We start from the raw sequence: 5,290 nt of genomic DNA on the forward strand, positions 1-5,290 counted from the left end.
AGAATATTGCTTAACCCTGACTCTGGGTTTATTTCTGTTTAACTGATGTAATAATTGCTTTCTAATCGCTCTGATAGAATACCTGTCAAGGTGCGACTTAAGAGAGAAAAGATTTGCATTGGCTTGCAGTTTAAGAGGAGCTGGTCCATCAGGCAGGGGTGGCTCGGTGACAAAACAGCTCCTAGCTATGGCCGGGGAGCTTGCTCACACCAGGGCAGATCAGGAGGCAGAGACAACATCAGTAGTTAAACCTCAAGCCTTATTCTCCAGACAGCCTCTTCCCTCCAGGGGTTCTATAAACTCCAAAAATGTCAAGGTATGCCCAGCTAGAGACCAAGAATCCAACCATGGGGTTGGAAGTAGGAGGAAGAGACGAGACCTTGGTTCACCCTATCTTAAAAGACTCCTGGACAACCTGGAATCAACTTTGTAGGGATTTTTGTTGCCAAAACTATACTAGCAATTACAAATAATAACTCTTATTGTAGATACTATTAAGTGCACTTAAGGCTTAGCACTTGATGAAGATAATCCTCCCTAATCTTTGTCACTTTGTCACAAAGCTCCCGAGACAGATGAAATATGGTGAAGTATGGGCAAAAAGTTGTTTAAAGGACTTGTCCAAAGTTTCTTACCTGGTAAATAGAAGAACCTGGGTTCAGACTCAGGATGTCTGACGCTACAACTTGTGTTCTTAACCAATTTCACATCTACTGGGTGAGCTCTTTGGTAAGAATAATGGTTCACATGACAAGTACCTTTCATATGTAATGTTATTTGTATATGCTGTGTTATTTTCTATTATTGTGACAAAACGCCATGGCTAAAACAGCTTAAAAAGAAAGCCTTTAATTGGGCTCCAGGCTCCAGAGTGTTAGGAGTCTTTGATGGTGGTGCGCCAACAGAGGGCTGAAAGAGCAGCTGTGAGCTCACATCTTGATTTGCAGAGAGACAGAGAGAGTACTGGGAATTGCTGGGAGTCTTTTGAAACCTCCAAATGCAACCCCAGTGACAACATTCTTCCAACAAGGCTACCCTTAATCCTTCCCATCCAGTTCCACCAACTGGAGACTAACTATTCAAACATAGGAGCCCATGGAACCCATGGGGCTGTTCTCATTTAAACTACCATGTTTGTCTTACTGTCCACTATATTTCAGGCATTAGACATCAGCCCTAAATATGACAAACATTAAACAAAGAGATGTGGAGGTGGCTTAGTGGTTAGCGCATGCCGCCCCAGCATGCACAGAGCCCCAGGTTCTATCCCCACCACCACAGAATATAAAACAAGGGAACAGGAACTTGTTACAGATGAGAAAGGTACAGTGTCATCACAATAAGCTCTGTAGTATGCCTCTTAGGTACGTTAAAGATGTAACAATTATTAAAATATCAGTTACCTGAGAGATATGTAATATAGTTTACCCTCCTAAAGAACTCACTCTCCAAGAGTTGTACTGTCAGCAAGCTAGCATGGTCCTCTGAGCTTCCTTTTTCTGCACATTTATAGATTATATTTAAACAGTAAAAATGGACCTATGTTTCTTTTTCTTTTTAATGGTTTTTGAGACAGGATTTCTCTGTAAAGCCCTGGCTGTCCTGGAACTCACTTTGTAGATCAGGCTGGCCTCGAACTCAGAAATCCGCCTGCCTCTGCCTCCCGAGTGCTGGGATTAAAGGCGTGCGCCACCACACCTGGCATGGACCTATATTTCATAATTGCTACCTTTTACTCCTCTGGCTGCTGGAATTCCCAGCAGTCCTCTGCCACTGCCTCCTGAGGACTTGGATTGTAGGCACGGGCCACTGCATCCAGCTAAGACTCTTGAATACTAAGATTTTGATGACCGAGGAAATCTGTTTTAATACTGTTTCTAATACATGGGAGATTGAGACGGAAGGATCATAATTTCAAGGCCAGTCTGGGCTGGGCAGTGGTGGGAATGCCTTTAATCTCAACACTCAGGAGGCAGAGGCAGGCTAATCTCTGAGTTCCAGGCTAGCTTAGTCTACAGTTGAGTTCTGAGACAGCCAAGGCTACACAAAGAAACTCTGTCTCAACAAAGTGTGTGTGTGTGTGTGTGTGTGTGTGTGTGTGTGTGTGTGTGAGAGAGAGAGAGAGAGAGAGAGAGAGAGAGAGAGAGAGAGAGAGAATGAAGTTTGTGTAACAGTACATTTTATTCCATGAAATATATTACATGTCTACTCTGTCATGCAAGGCCCAAGGCACAGGAGACACTGGTGAAAAAGACAAGACCAGTGCTGACTGAGATTTACCCCTAATCATCTTTAGTTTATTTAGACTGTACTATCTTGTGGTAGCACAAGGAACATTGGAAAACTTGCCTCAATATATTAAGAATATGACCTTGGCTAACTATGAAATGAGATAAGGAACTTGGTACTTTGAAGAATGTCTCAGGCCTCACATAAAGTTAAAAGTGCTTCCTCAGTAATTCTTGGTATTTCCTTTACTGTTTCCTTTGACGGGGTCCTCAGATTTACTGTGCAGCTGAGGGTGATCTTGAACTCCTGTCTTCCTGCCTCTCCCTCCCAAGGTCTTAGGTTTAGCTTACAGTCAAATGGCTGGTTTCTGTGGTGCTGGGGACTAACTTTAGGGTTTGTACATGCCAGGTGATCACTACCAACTGTGGTCAGCTCTTAGAGGATCTCCAGCCCCTTGCTTGATAGTAGGGGAAGTTTTAAATGATCATTATTGCACTAGTCAATTTTATTGATCTCTTCCTTATATATCTTCTTGTTGTAATTCAGAGATATTTCCACAAGAGGAATAAATTAATCTGGGGCAAGTACATCATTTAAAAATTCAAGACATCGCTGGTGGTAGTGTTGCATGCCTTCCATCACAGCACTCTGGAGTTCCGCTGTTCTCTGGAGGAGTCTGAGGCCAGCCTGGTGTACAGAGCGAGGCCAGCCTGGTGTACAGAGCGAGGCCAGCCTGGTGTACAGAGCGAGGCCAGCCTGGTGTACAGAGCGAGGCCAGCCTGGTGTACAGAGTGAGCGAGGCCAGCCTGGTGTACAGAGCGAGGCCAGCCTGGTGTACAGAGCGAGGCCAGCCTGGTGTACAGAGCGAGGCCAGCCTGGTGTACAGAGCGAGTTCCAGGATGGCCACGGTTATGTAGAGAAGAAGCCCTGTCTTCAAAAAACAAAACAAAACAAAACAAAACAAAACAAAACAAAACAAAACAAAAACAGATTTAAGAAGTCAATAAATAAACAGGACCAAGGATGTAGCTCTGTCATAGAGCATGTCTAGCATGCATGAAGTTCTGGGTTCGAGCCCCAGTACTGCAAAATAGTAACTTTAAAGGTGGATGGATTAAAACAATCTGATCAAGAAACCACATCAGACTGGATATAAAAATAATATCCAGCAGTTCAATGTTTATGAAAAATATACTTCATACTCAAAGATACAAATAGGTTGGAAATAAAGAATGAGGAAAAATATCTCGTGTAAATAGACGGTAAGAGTTTTAGAAGTCTGGTAAGGTGGGGCTGCTCTTAATCCCAGCATTTGGGAAACATAAGCAAGTAGATCTCTGGGAGTCTGAGGCCAGCCTGGGCTACATAGCAAGCTCTGGGCCAGCCTGGGCTACATAGCAAGCTCTGGGCCAGCCAAGGCTACATAGCAAGCTCTGGGGCAGCCTGGGCTACACAGTGAGGCCTCATCACAAAAATAAATGGAAAGAAATAGGAAAGAAGGAAGGAAGGAAGGAAGGAAGGAAGGAAGGAAGGAAGGAAGGAAAAAGAGGGCTGGAGAAATAGCTCAGTGGTTAACTGCACACCCGTTTGATTCCCAGTACCCACGTGGTAGTTCACAACCCTCTGTAATTCCAGTTGCAGGGGCTCCTGCTCTTTGCTTTTGCATGAACTGTACATTACCACAGACACATACACATGCAAAATACCAACACACATAATTTTTTTAAAAAGGGAGAAAGACTGGAGAGCCAGGTTTGGTGGTGCATACCTATAATCTCAACACTCCAGAGACTGAGGCACAGAGTTTGAGGATGGCTTGCACTGCAAAGTGATTTCCAGGGTATCCTGGGCTACAAGAGTGAAATACTATCAATAAAATAAGAGGAAAAGGAGAGAGTGGGCACGCCTTTAATCCCAGCACTTGGGAGGCAGAGACAGGCGGATTTCTGAGTTCGAGGCCAGCCTGGTCTACAGAGTGAATTCCAGGAAAGCCAGGACTACACAGAGAAACCCTGTCTCGGAAAAACCAAAAAAAAAAAAAAAAAAAGGAGAGAGTGGGACATCTGTCTTTGAGTCCGAACGTTAAAGGTGTTGACCCACCTGGAGTGAGTTAAAAATGGGTGATGTTGAAGAGGGCAAGAAGGTTTTTGTTCTGAAGTGTGCCCAGTGCCACACCATGGAAAAGTGAGGCGAGCATAAGACTGGACCAAATCTCCATAGACTGTTTGGGTGGAACACAGGCCAGGCTGCTGGGTTCTCTTACACAGATGCCAACAAGAACAGAGGCATCACCTGGGGAGAGGATACCCTGATGGAGTATTTGGAGAATCCCAAAAAGTACATCTCTGGAACAAAAATGATCTTCGCTGGAATTAAGAAGAAGGGAGAAAGGGCAGACCTAATAGCTTATCTTTAAATGGCTACTAATGAGTAATTCCACTGCCTTATTTATTACAAAACAAATGTCTCATGGCTTTTAATGTACACCATAATTTAATTCATACACCAAATTCAGATCATGAATTGCTAACAATGTTTTTGTTGGACAGTCCTGATTTAAGTAAAACTGACTTGTTGTAAAGTGGGTATGATATTTTTGTTAGTTTGTTTTGGTTTTGGTTGGTTGTTTGTTTTTCAAGACAGGGTTTCTCTGTATAGCTATGGCTGTCCTGGAACTCACTCTGTAGACCAGGCTGGCCTCAAACTCAGGGATGTGATCATTTTTTAAAGCAACAGTTCTAGTTGTATCCTTGCTATCGCTGTTCTCCCTTTCTCAAGATAAGATTGGACTTAATTAGTAATGTTTTACTTTCCATAAATAAGGGGGTGTTGTCGCAAACCTATTAAATGGTTTTATACTTAGATTTATACAACTGGGTATCTGAATATGTTTAAACACTGGGAAAATTCTATTACTGTCTCAGAAACAAGAAGACTCACCTGTGTTTCAGTTGTGTTCACTGGCCTCTTACAGGCCCCGGCTAACCACGAGGAGGCAACTATCTCTTCTTGACAGTGCAGTTTTAATTAGAATTTTCTACATCAAGAATGCTGCCTTTTA

General features: G+C 43.3%; 1 pseudogene; it reads left to right on the forward strand.

Annotated features, from left to right (window-relative positions):
• The first annotated feature begins 4,345 nt into the window (after nucleotides 1–4,345).
• Nucleotides 4,346–4,747, forward strand: LOC147005751 (cytochrome c, somatic pseudogene; annotated as a pseudogene).
• The last annotated feature ends 543 nt before the right edge of the window (nucleotides 4,748–5,290 follow it).

The sequence above is a fragment of the Mus caroli genome, unplaced genomic scaffold, assembly GCF_978045245.1.
Source record: "Mus caroli unplaced genomic scaffold, Mus_caroli_1 scaffold_2, whole genome shotgun sequence".
NCBI lineage: Eukaryota > Metazoa > Chordata > Mammalia > Rodentia > Muridae > Mus > Mus caroli.